General features: G+C 43.7%; 1 protein-coding gene across 2 annotated transcripts in view; it reads left to right on the forward strand.

Moving 5' to 3' along the window:
• pag1 (phosphoprotein membrane anchor with glycosphingolipid microdomains 1) overlaps positions 1 to 13,903 on the forward strand; it is a 49,146-nt gene that overhangs the window by 753 nt on the left and 34,490 nt on the right. The window lies entirely within an intron of this gene.

Consider the following 13,903-nt stretch of genomic DNA (forward strand, 5'->3'; position numbering starts at 1 on the left):
AAACATCTTCATCATCTCCTCATTCGTGGCAACCTTTATGGGAAAGTATTTGATCTTCATTAAAGACAGATGCGTCTGTACTTGTTTGTGAGATGCAAATCAATTTCCCTCATAGTTGCAGATAGAATGACTGGTTTTAGTCACAGGCATGCACACTCACATGCGCTATAGATGTGTGTGTGTGTGTGTGTGTGTGTGTGTGTGTGTGTGTGTGTGTGTGTGTGTGTTGATGCTGCAGAACCCCCTCTGGATATCTTCAAACATGCATAAACAGCAACGTCCTCATTGAGACTGACAAGTACATGACATCTCCTTCCTTTAATGCATGCACACACGAGCAAACACACATGCCGTATGTGCATGTGTGATGCATGGTGAAGCAGAGGCACACACACATGCACAAACACACAGGCGCACACACACACACACTTTTCTACACCCGTCCTTCTCTGTAATTGTAAATAAGAATTTCATCTCTGCTGACCTGCCAGATAAATAAACACCCTGTTTCACACTCTGTCAGTTCTCCCTTTTCCCCGTCAACACTGTCCCACACACACACACACACACAAACAAAATGGGCACGCAGAGCCAAATGCCACCAATAGAGCCCCCCTCCTCCCTCAGTCTGCTGATGTTGTTGAATAGGAACTGTTGGCAGGCCCTGCAGCAGACCGGCTTTCACAGAAGTTGACATTCACTTCAGCAAACACAATTTGCACTTTGTTTTTAGCTTCCCTTTGCTTTCACTGCACTTCTCGTTTAAACATTAATGAATTTGGTATTTCCCTGACATCTTTTAGTAGGAACGATAGTCAATAATTACCCGCCGCTCTGCCGAGACCAGCGGCACTCGTGTTTTGAATCCTAAATCTGTAACCTAGTCTGAAATGAGTGTAGAGCTCTTTTTTTTTTAAGCGTCACACGGCAGCCACGAAAAATAACATTGTGCATTTGAGTCCAAAAAAAATCCCCAAATGTTCACCCTTCTTTGTTTTCATTGTTAAGAAAGTAGCTGGCAGGCTTTCGGAGCTTATAGCACACGCGTCAGGGTCGGAGCTGGATGTCAGCGTAGGACTAAATCTCTGCCACTCACCCAGCGATTGAGTGTTTGGTGGGGAATGGAAGAGGACAGCAGCATGGCAAATGCTTTGTGACAATTTTAACTTCAGAGCATTCATAGCGCGCTGCTAATGCTGGTATTTGGATGGAGGCAAAGTCGGAGACGTGCAGCTGTTGCGCGTAAGATGGGAGATGAGTGAGGAGCAACAAGGGCCAAGAGCGTCCTCCAAGGAGTTTACCAAACCGCACTGGCAAGTCCAAGGAGGGGCTTGTTTTGGGTTGATATGTGTAGCCTTTGTTCACACGCCCCTCAAATGAAAGGATCGCACTCAAGCTGTCCAAACATTTTCTTATCCAGCTTGGATAGGAGCCTCAGACACGGTCAACACTGAGCTCAGCTGAATCCAAAAATGCAGCTTATATGCTTATGTTGTGTTTTATTACAGCCAGGCTCACAATTTAGTTGATCTCTGTTCCAATGGGAGGCTGGAGTCAGCAGCCAGTTAGCTTAGCTTAGCATAAAGACTGAAGGTGGGGTGGAACAGCTAGCCTGGCTCTGTCCAAAGGTTAAAAAGATCTGCCAACCAGTGCGTTTAACACACTAAAATGAACACATTGCATTTTGTTTGCAAATATCTGCAAAAGCCCAAATGGTAAAATCGACAAGTTGTATTTTCATACCAGCAGAGACTCTAGGAAGTCACTGCTCCTGGCCAACAAACAGTCCGGCACATAATCGCTCATAAAACCACAACTTCATGTTTTTACCCTTCAGTTTTTACACTTCACCAGAAGTGCCCCGCTCGTACACGCACTGCGAGCTACTATTATAGGATCGTTACATTTGTTGAAATGGAGAAGCCGACACTTATGCAAGCTAACTAAGCTTACTGCCTGTCCGACAGAAAGCAGGCCAGCTCTGCATCGCTCTTCATCCTCATCCTCTCCTTCAGTGCTCGCCAGCAGGTGAAAGCCAACCCCACATTCACTCTCCTTTTTGGCTCTGTGTCCACCATTTTCAGCTTCCCCTTAGTTGCATACTGCTTACGATCTGGCACCTGGTCACTATCTTTTCATAAAGTCTTGGCCTCACCTGCTAACTGGCTGTAGGCTACGCACCCACTGCTCAATGGTTGCAGCCCAGAACCAGAACCAACCACAGAAAAATAAGAAGCAAACACAGACAGAGGGTAGTGTCCCTGCAGACAAATACACCACCACACGCTTCTAGTGGGTCATAAGTGATGATTGAGAGGGTTAGATTACTTTTACATGAGCCTATACATTGTTTTTTTTTTTCTTAAGAAAATCCTTCATGCTTATCCTTTAACAGAAGAAATATAACATGTGAATTAGTGAGTTTCATAGGGAGACAGATTCAGGCTAGCTGTTTCCCCCTGTTTCCAGTCTTCATGCTAAGCTAATAACCCTCGCTGGGCTCCAGCTTCATATTAAACTGACATATATGGGAGTGGTGTCAGTGCACTCATCTGACTCTGGGCAAGAAATCAAATAAGTGTATCGCCCAAAGTATCAGACTCTTCCTTTGGGTGTTTGTCAGTTGCTTTCAGGAAGTATTTCAGAGCAGAATGATTCAAATCTGCTTTTTTAGCCTCAGCATGCTTGTGCAATCCTTGATGTAGGCTTTTGAGTCAGAGCACCTTGTGGGTAAAATTACTTTGTCGTCATTTGCATGACCTGAACTGTTCCCTATTCAGGAGGGGCGAGGCTGAACAGCTGCGTGTAATCCTGAGCTCATTAAAACTGGTCCTAATGTGTCTGGACTGATGTTGCTGTACCGCGCCTGCAGGTCCTGTGGCTGATGGGAGAAAGTATAATCGCACTCTGTCGGACTGCTGTGAGAGTAGAGTTGCATCATAGCCTGTCAAGATGCCGTTTAAGCAGACTACACACATTTCACACTCACTTAGGCTTTAACAAGCAAGACCCCCATCCCCATCATTGGTAGGCAAACAGTGGAGCGTTTGGCTCTGCACCCCAGGTTTTGCAATTACCCTGCACGCCCTGTTTGACACCCCTGTCCGTCTGAGACGCTCACCTCGGGGGATTAGACCGAGGATTGAGTCTGGAGGAAGCGCGTGTTGCTGCGACTACTAAATGTTTTTTGTTAAATGTCAAGCTTGCTTTGGATTGAGCAGGATTCTAATGCGAAAATGGAAAATACCGTTGTGTGCTGTTGTTAGAAAGAGTATTTTTTATTTCATTGATCTGGAATGGAGTGGAATAGTGGAGCTGAATGTAATTATTTTCCCTTTAGATGCAGGGCCAGCTGTGTTGATCAGGAGGAGCTTCTTACAGGTTTGAATTAATATGTTGCTGTTAGCTGTTGTCTAATCATCCACCAAAACATCATTGAAACACCCTTTATCGTGGACAAAAACCAAAAGACATGCTCCAAGTTGGCCTCTACTTCGCACTGCACAGCTGATGTTGTTTTTACCGTAAGGAAGATGTGGGTTTGCACCTTGCATGTGGGTTTTTTGCTAAGAGAGAGGAAGTACACTGACACAGACCAAAGCCATTTAGCCGTCAACAAACATGTGGTTGAGGGATGTCTCTTTGGGCTGATACTCGTTAGCTGCAAACTGTCAAGGAAACACCCATCTGGTTTCTGTGTAGCTATTATGAACATTTGCAAGCGCTACATATCCGCAGCTTCATGGACCGAGCTGATAAGCTTTAAGGCTCCCTTCCCACCTCTGCATAAGAGCCAATGCTGTTTATTCAAAGTGCTTTTAATTTAAAAGCAAAAGTAAATATTTCTGTGTGATTTAAGGGTTTGATTATCATTAGCAGGATTTGGCTTCTTTCAGATGGAGCCCTTTTCATTTAGTGTGACTGGACTGGAGTGATGCTCGTTCATCTTCAAATCTGTAATTTTGCTACATGAGGTCTGTCATTTTGGAAAGCGGGAGACGCTGGCTGCCGGTGGAGAAATGATCGAACACTTTGCACTTACTCGCTCCGGCCGGATTACGGGCGGATGCTGCGATTGCCTTGTCTCCTCTGCTTGTGAAGAGTTCAGAGTGACGAATGGGGAGAAGAAAGAAGAAGAAGAAAAGCAGTTAGATGGAGGGTATGACAGAAGAGGAGAACAGAAAGTGAGACAGTACTTCTAAGAATAAAAAGAGGATATTGATCTACGGCGCATCAGTCGGGCCACTGGTGCTTCTCTCACAGGATTGATTTTTCATTTGTTCTTTATACAGTAAAGGTCACTTGTTATGCTTTTTGAAATCCCATTTGTGGTCGTTATTAGAGCGCCCAAAGTGCCTCTTCTTCTGAAGGGATGCACTCGACAGGAGTTTATTGGTCTTCAGCAGGTGTGGGGCTGCGTTTGGCTCAGAAATGCAAATTCCCACAGCGATGGATGACACATTTCTGTTGTGTTCACACCACGCTAAGATCAGGAAATGCCCTTAGCAGTTTATTTAAGGCAGGGAAAATACCTAATGCTCTGTTGAGCTAAAGTGTTACACAAGTTGGTCGATGATGGATCGAAGCGTTGAACCGTGATGGATCTCTTCCTCTTCTTCTGTAGCTTCAGACTTTGAAACGATTTATCACCTAGTGGGAAATTTTGTAATGGAGATAAACGTTTTACAGCCTCATCACTGTGACGTTATTAATTACTTTTTATTCCGGTATGGGGAGTGTTGTCAAATCACTTTGTTTACTTCTCTATTCAGTGGCTGCGATTGTGGTACGTAAGAAAGTGATATGGTTTCAAAAAAGCTCTTTTTTCAACCATGTGTGTGTGTGTGTGTGTGTGTGTGTGTGTGTGTGTGTGTGTGTGTGTGTACGCGCACATGCTTCACTTCTAATAGCAATAGGCAACACCTGGACGGAAAAAAACAGTTGAGCTCATTATGTATACGATGCATACCAAGCTCAGGAATGCCAAATCTCACGTGTGAGTGTGTGTGTGTGTGTGCGCGCGTGTGCATGTGCTTGAGCCTTTGCGAGCAACACGTCACACATTGTTGAAGCCAGACTTGTTTGTCTTGACGCACAGCAGTTGGAATCGTGCCCGATCCTGCCCAGAAACACACACTTACCAGCCAAAGTACACAACGTGCTAACAGACATAAACACACGCGCCCACAGGTTGCTCACACACACACATTTATGAGCCTGCGTAAACACATACACACATGCATAAATTAGACACAGTCTGTCTGGTCTCAAACACCCACACAGACGCAGAACTTCAAACACACTTTCCCACACATCAGATCCCACTTACACACATATAACACGATTGTTTACCTCTCTCATGCGCACAGACCCACACATTGTTATCAACTCAAGGTGGCCCTTAGCAATTTTCTCAAGGATAGCCGGGCATTTTGGCGTGTGTTCCACGGTTCTGCAGCTCTGTGTTCAGACCCTCTCGGCTACGGCGCGAGAACAGACCTCGGCTCTGTGCTGCTGCGTGACAGAGCGAGAGAGCGAGGGGGTGAGGGAGAGTGTGGCGTGTTCAAGGCGAGTAAACACTGCAGATGCGATTAACTGAGATTGCCTTGGGGAAGCTCTAATGGGAAATCAGAGTCCTTCTTCCCTGGAATTGTGGGTAACACAAGTTGTTATGTATTCGCCCCCTGAAGTGAGAAGCTACTTGGAGAGAGGGGTCAGGGTTGAGGAATTCAGAACAACTTGTATTCTGGTTCGCTGGTGTTCACTTCCTCTGTAAGAACAGATCATGGTCTTCATCAGAGAATGGAGTTTGCTCAGTTAGTAACTCTTGAGTAGGGATTACTTCTTCATGCTTGAAGAAGCAGCTGTTTGGGAAATTCTTCCACCTGTTTCCACCTGTTTCCGGTCTGTAAATGCTTAGCTCGGCTCACTGGCTTCCAGCTGAAGCTTCATATTTACCGCACAGATGTGAGAGTGGTATCAATCATCTTATCTAACTCAACAGGTGTCTATCCCAATCTGTCAAGTTATAGCTTAAAACCAACAAGTCCTTGAGCTGCGATTCTGAACGAATTTCAACAAGGAATGATTAAAAACGTCCTCTTATATACCTGTTGTATCAACCCAATTGTACTTCGTAGTAGATCTGCTGAGCTGCTGAGGTGTGTGTCTGACATGTTTGTCACCAACACAGAACAGTGGAGGTAAAATTGAAAATGTTGACACTCGAAGCAAACAAATGACATTTGAAAAACTCACCAGAATGTCTGTATTACTATAGAAATCTGATTTCAGTGATTTAAGCCAGTTGACTCTAATGTCTTCCTGGGTCTTCCTAAATTACGTAAAGCAACATATTCCCTTCAAAAATCCCTGCGTGTCTCCACATCCAGTCCTTCGGCCCTAAGTAAGAGTCTGCTAAAGGGCCCTCCTACCTGGCCATGAGGCATGAGCCATGAAAACCATTTGCCATTGCCACACAGTCACACCTGACACCCGACTGCTCCCATTTCAATCCTCCATCATGCCCATATTGTCTGGACTGGCTCCCACAGAGGCTGCTGCTGCAAAGATCCGGACACACGACGCCTTTATCTTTTCTGAGCTGCAGTTTCTCATCACCGATGCCGTTTATTGGTTGGAATAAGTAGTTGTCTTTTGCTCTCACTTTTGTCAGGCACACAGTAACAGAACACAGCTCTGCACAGCAAGACAGACCAAGAGATGTGCTGCCCAGCTAGGCTAGCAAGACAGACAGACAGGAGAGAGACACACTGCAAGCTAACACATCAACTTCACGTTGCTGTTATGTCCTGACACCTAACCAGGAGAGGAGAGAACACAAGCTTACCTGATTGCTGTTCCCTCAGTTCACTCTCAGGGTGATCAGAGTCTGATGGACTCTGCACTGCTTTCTATTCAAGTTCCACTGATTCCAGGTCAATACTGCCATCATGGGCTGCTATCTAGCGCCAGAGTGCTGCAAAGGGCCTCTCTGTAACAGAAGCAGAGCAGTTTATAAGAAGTGTTGTTTTATTTTTGATGCACGCCACAAATCCAATTTGTAACAACTTTCAGTGTTCGAAATGTGCCGTGCTGTGAATGTGAGCTTATGGTGCCCAAATGACCACCGGCAGTGCGGCGTACAGTGGAGGGGTGAGGTGAGGTGATGGACAGGAGACATGGGTGAGTGAACAGAGTGTGCATAGACTGTCCCTTCTCCTCGGTGTAAAGTGCTGCTGATGCTGCAGACGTTCACACACAGTCACACACTGCAGGGATGGGATGCTATAATGTTACCCAAGGGGAGGATCCTCATCTCACACTCTGCTGGCTAAAGCACTGCGGGGAGCGTTCACATACATACAGTACATGCACATTAAGTGCGCACATACAGTACACGCACGCACTGAACCTTATCTGTATTCTGTGCAGCCGAGTCGTTTTTTTGTCTTTGTGAGAACAATATCTGTTTCTTTGTGTAAGATCGGTCTTCCTTTCTGGTGATGGACTCACCTGTTTCTGCATACACAAGCGAGCCTTTGTCCTTGCCAGCATCTCTGGCTGTAAAACCCTCCCCAGGCACAAAAACAACCAGTGAAAATAGCGAGCAAGTAAGGCTTCTTCTTGCACATTTTAGTTTTCATGATATGAGAAATGCACAGTGCAGAAAGGCTGTGTTTTGTCAGTGTTAATGAGGTCATCGTGTGTTTATGGGGTCATGTTTTACACATCATGTGTATGGAGAGAAATAGAATATCTGTTCATGGGCAGTTTATAACTGGAGCTGAATGAGGGTCATTGGGGACGTGGTGAAAAGACAAAGAGGTGATTGTTGGTTGACTTTCTGTCGTCTGTGTGTGTGTGTGTTTAGCATTTGTCTAACATGAGTGCACCCGAGTGTGTATTTGGTCCGTTTTAAGTGTATTCCCTCTAAATCGGAGATAGCGGCGATGCACACACACACATATCAGGTGATAGCGGGGCGAGGTTTTGTGCTCTGCAGGGCGGTTGTTTGCTCTGCCTCTGTGCAGATGAAGGATGGGATGGCCGGTGGATTGGCTTCTATCCATCACAAGGACCTAGCTGACAGAATATCACACCTTCTCTCTCGATCTATCTGTGTCCCTTTTTTCCCCTCCTCTTCATTTGTTTCTTTTGCTCTATTTTCTCAAATCAGTTTATTCCATCTTCTCTCCAGTCTACCTTTATTTTTCTTCGCCACCGTCACATCTCCTTCTCTTTCTCCACCTGTCCCTCCACTTCATCTTGTCTTTCGTTCCAATCCTTCTCCTCTCTAACCTTCTGTCATCATGTCTCACACGCATTCACATTTCCTCTCTACTTGTCTCCTCTCCATTCCTCTTTTTGTAATTATCACCACTCTCTTCTCTTCCCTTTCCCCTTGTACCACCTTACTTCTCTGTTTCTTAGTGTCTGAAAACCTGCATCCCTGGCATCACTGCAAAGGCACACGCACACACGCACACACACACACACACACACACAGACACACACACACACACACACACACACACACACACACACAAAGACAGTTTGTCCTGCTTACAATTAAAGCGTACCTCCCTCTTCCCTTTTCCCAAGCAGGCTCATAATAGGAAATGCCCCCGTTATCTCTACGGGCACCGGCGTATTAATATAAGCCCTAGACAAACAAGGTGTGGATACATGCTCTGCTACGTGTGCACTCTGATAAAATGCAATAGTACAAGGCCGAAATTACATGGCCAGCCATTTCAGACGCTTTTTCCCAAGTGATTTGTACTCGTCAGTGTAGATATATGGCGAGAGACGGTGAAGAAAAGACAGGTGAGGAAAGAAAAGCGTGACATGCGGGAAATTAAGTGGAAGGTAGAGTTCCCCAGGGTCAAACGTCGGTTTTTAAATGTGGTCTGGCCGGGATGGGACCCGATGCACAGTTAAAGAATGAAACTCACTCTATGATAATAACACGATTGCATGAGTTTGAATATTAAATCCAGTTCTGTTGCATTCAGAGTAAGGTTTCAATTGATTGTTTTTCATTAAATGTATTTTCTTCTTTAATTAACTGTTTAACTGCAAAGTCTATAAAGTGTCCAACCCCCCCCCCAAAAAAAACCCCAAAGATGTTCAATTAACAATTATATAGAACAGAGAAAAGCAGCAAATCCACACATTTGAGATTAGCACCAGCTAATAGTTGTATTTTATATTGAAAAATGGTTTGAATTATGGATATTTTGTTAAAATGGTTCCAGATTAATGTTTTATTAATCACCTAGTTGGTTCGGGTTAGCTTGAGAGCTACTCTTGTGAGTTAACTGCTAATGTAAGCCAGGTAGGAGCATGCTAAGGCTAGTCACAGTTGCTTGCTAACCACCTGCTGTCAGTTAGCCAGTTAGCTTGGTAGCTAACAGGACAATGAGTTCACACAACTCATTCAAATGATATCTTTGTAAGAGGGCTTTCACTTTTATGCGAAATTTGAACTTGAACGTGCAAAAAAAGACATATTTATACTGCAATTAGCAGCTATAGCAAGTTAAGCTAATAAATAAAGATGGAAAAAAGCAACTAGCTAGCAAAGCCTTTCTGATGGGGACAATTATGACACCGAAGCATCTGAAAGCAGCGTGTAGAAGCATTCTGGGCTCTACACTGTAAATGGCAAAATTACCAACAAAGATAAAGCTGTCAGCTTCCATTCTCTGCAATGACAACAAATCGGAGGACTCACCTGCTAGCTCGCCACCCGTGTAAGGCAGCAGAGGCGCCAGAAATGAGTGGAGACTGTACAAGAGCTACACTGGAGGATAAGATGGATGGACATCACTGGCTGTTCAGACTCACTTTTGAATGAATTAATTTGAGTCGGGGGCCGGGTCAACTGCAGTATATTGCAAGGGCTTGAGACCTCCAAATTTGTGTGCATGTAAACCACAGGTCAAGCTGTCACAGCTGTTAAGATCACTTGTATTAAATTTCTTGCCTTTGTGTGCTGATAATGGAGGATGACACTAATGACACTAATTAAACTCGCCTCCAATAAGGAACAAGCAAATCTGCCAACGACCATGACACGATGAAAGATAAAGTAACTTCCTAATTTATTGTCTGTTCAGTCATTGCTGCTCTGACTGCAACATTAGCAGTGAAGGAAGTGATCAGCTTTGATTTGTTGGGGATCAGAGCGTATGATTGTTTGAGGCTATTATCTGGCTCGTACAGAGGAAGTGAGTGGCTGCTTTTATCAGTTTTTCTCTGGAGAGTGGCCTTTATCCTTATTGCAAATGACTGTTTATTGCAGGGACTGTATTTGTTAATGGACTACAGGGCATTATGTCACCAGAGAGCGTGACGCATGTGTGTGTGTTTGTGTGCTCAAGTCTGAATGCAACAATTTGCAACATGAGAATTGAAGGAACTCTTGCAATTATAGCCATTAGCACTGTTTGCACATGTCGCATTTTCTCTGAAATGAGGGGATTGCTGACTGAGATCCGCGAGTCATCCAGGGAATTTACTCTCCGTCTCCCTCTGTTTTTACCCCACTCCATCCTCCTCCTTCCTTTCTCCATCTCTGTCGCCGAGGAGCTCTTTGAATAGGCTGCTTGTTTGCCTCCGCTGGCTGCTGGTAAATATGCCTCACTATCCAGGAGTAGACAATGGCAATGTCAAAACGTTAAGGAAGGAAGGGGAAAAAAAAGAGAGGGAGATACGAAGAGAGCGACACAGGCAGAGAGAGTTCTGAATGAATGAGTAAATAGATTTGGAGAAAAGATGTTTGAGCCAAGTGGGAGAACAAAGAGTTGATTGTTGAGGTAAGTTAGGGGCCTTTCAGTTCCCGGACAGTCAGTCCCTCATGTTTTCCTTAGATTCCCTGATGAAAACTTGGAGGGTTGGGCACGTTCTCTGTGTGAACAGTTTCACTCCGTGCCGCCCATCAAGAAAAGGAGGAAATGTGCAGTTCTGTTTATTTAAGAAATATTTAATGGAACATTTTCCAAGACATTTGGTTTATTTAGACAGTTGGAGCTGTGCATCAAAGCTCAATACTTCTTTGTTGGAATGAATTGATTGCTCAGATTCATGTTTTTGGTGCCGCTTATTTTACAACTAATGGCTTTATTAATGGTCAACACATTTACTCATGCATTAGAGGTAAAGTTAAAATCTGTTTATAAGAAGATGGAGCTTTTAAGCTGTGAAAAATCTCACGGACTAGAGTTTATCCTTTCTATTTCGTAAAAATGTTGTTAGAAATGTTGTGAATCCATTAATTTATTGATTAATAATTAATAAGTTGCTATTAAAGGGACTTTAGTCCAAATCTGCTGCCTTTTTTTTAGAACGTTTGTGCTCATAGTGATCCAGTCATGCAGAGAGATTGTTCACAACATGGCAACCCAAGAGTTGCTTATAACTGATCAATAAAGCTTTAGTAAATAATGTATTGAGCATTAGTTGGAACTTACTCTTTGACAGTTCTTCATGTAAATCTTTTGCACATGTTTTTTTATGCAAAGTTTATGTATGTTTGCTTGTGTTCTAAACAATACTTGACAGTTACATTTTTTTGTGAATAAAAGGAAGCTAATATGTTCGTATAAAAGGAAGGCATGCAAAGCAGTATTGTTTTGTTTTGGGAACTGAAGATAGCGCATTTACAGATAACATTTCCAAACAATAGCCAGCCAAAAATACAGCAGAGCTGAAACCACTTGTTGACTAATCAGCTTTCATTTTTGTAATCGATCATTTCAGTTACTTTTCAAGTCAAAATGCCCCAGAATCCCTCTGTTTTCAGCCTCGTAAAAGTGAGTCTATGAGACTAACCTAAACATATTTGGGTTTTGTTATGTTGGTTGGACAAAACGATAAATATAATACACAACAGACCAAAAAAAAATCAGCCGATAATCTTGTAATGTAAAAATACAGCTGCTGACTGCTGAAGAGTGACTGCTGTCAGTTGCTGAGTCTACACTCAGCTTTGTCAAATGCTTATCTTTGACTTTTTTTTTTACACAGCTCAGTGAGACTGTGAAGAGTATACATGTGGCCCAGGAGGTAGCACGTTTGAAAAATGCCTACAAAGCTTAAACGTCTAAGTTGCGTTGAGGAAGCTGCGCCTCTTCTTGGATAGCAGGAGTGGGAGTTTTGACAAGAGGAAGAAAAAGAGGGAGGAGAAGATGAAAGTGGTTTACCTTCCAGCTTCGGGTAAAGGAAGGAATCCGGATGCCAGGGAGAGAGAGCGAGAGGGGGATTGGACCTTTTTAAGACCCACCACAGCAGGGTGCCCTGCTGAGCTGCACTGAACAGCGACATGAAAAGGTTTTGAACCGGAGCCAGGCCCCTGAGCTTTCTACGAATACCGAGGAGCCAGGAGAGGAGGAAAAAAGCAGAGTAAATGACGGGAGGAGAGAAAAGTGGGAGAAAATGGAGGATTAGAAGGAAGTTATGGAGTTGAGAAGAGGAGCAAGGAGACGAGAAGAGAGGAGGAAAATGGGAAAGGACAGGGGAGACGAGAACAAAGTGGGACCCTGTGTAGTGAGGTGAAGAAAAGTGATTTCCAGCGTGTTCTTTCAAGATGACAGAGTTTAGGAGGAAGCATGGTATAGATGACTGATTTCTAATGCAGGGCTTCAACTCTCTGTGGTGCTTTCTTTCTCTTATCAGCTGCAAACGCTCTTTGTACGCAGGGGGGGGAGTGAACATGAAGCCTCCCTTAGAGGATGTGAGGGGATAACAGTTGAACTTTATCAAAGGGGGAGGTTTGAGTATGACCTGTGCAGAAATGAATTCAGGAGCGTCTCTGGAATGTAAGAAGGATGGAGGAAAAAACAGGGAGGAGGAGGAGGAGGAGGAGGAGGAGGAATGTGGAGACACAAGCCAATGGCAACTGTCAGACAGACCAGGAAGTGACAGCAGGAGATCCAAGTTGTAATCAGACCTACTTGATGCTGATTCGCCAGACATAACAGACGAAGCATTCTTAGCACTCAGATGTGAAATGTTCCGATCTAATGATGTTCTTCTCGCCAAATTTCCTAATCCTGCAGGGAGCAAATAATCCTTTATAGCTTTTGGGAAAAATTTGGAGCATCTGAAAAATCTTGACGCATCATTGAAGCGTCTTTGGCAGTCAATGAGTGTCTGATTAGAAAATTGGATCCTTGTGTTCGGACCACCGCTTTGGACCAGACTGAAATCGAGCTCAACCTCGACAACTGCTGGACTGAATTAAGCACAAATGTTTGTGGTCCCCAGAGGCTGAATCCTGCCGACTTTCCCTCTAGCACCACCATGTGCATGAGGTTTTGGTCTTTTAGCGAAATGTAGTAAAGACCAGTGGATAAATTGGGATAAAATGAAATAAAAACTGTATTGAACCCCTTACTTTTCCTCTTGTGCCATCCTCAGGTCAGTTGAATTTTAATGTGTCCAATGCTTCGGTTATACTTGCAAAAATAGTTCATATCAGCTGTGCTTTGTTTTTAGAACCAAGCAGCAAATGCTAGCATGCTAGCACACTAAACTAAGCAAACATTGCACCAGCTAAACATCATCTTTACTGCTTAACTGCTAATGCTACAAGTAACGATTATCTTCACAATGTATTAATCTGCAGATAATTTAATTGATTTGACCAATTTGATATTTGTAAAATAGTAAAGATAAGACTTTATTATATATCTTATCTTATCTTAAAATATTCTAATTGTTTGTTTTATTAGAAAATCAGTCCAAACCTTAAAGATTTCCAGATCATATATTACCAAGAGTAACATCAAATCCTGACATTTGCTGAATATCTGAAGCCATCAATCAGTCATCAGAGCAGTTGCTGATCAACTCATTGATTAATCAGCTTTATTCATCTGCACTAAAAGGTATAGTG

The sequence above is a fragment of the Chelmon rostratus genome, chromosome 16 (genome assembly GCF_017976325.1).
Source record: "Chelmon rostratus isolate fCheRos1 chromosome 16, fCheRos1.pri, whole genome shotgun sequence".
Classification (NCBI taxonomy): Eukaryota; Metazoa; Chordata; class Actinopteri; order Chaetodontiformes; family Chaetodontidae; genus Chelmon; species Chelmon rostratus.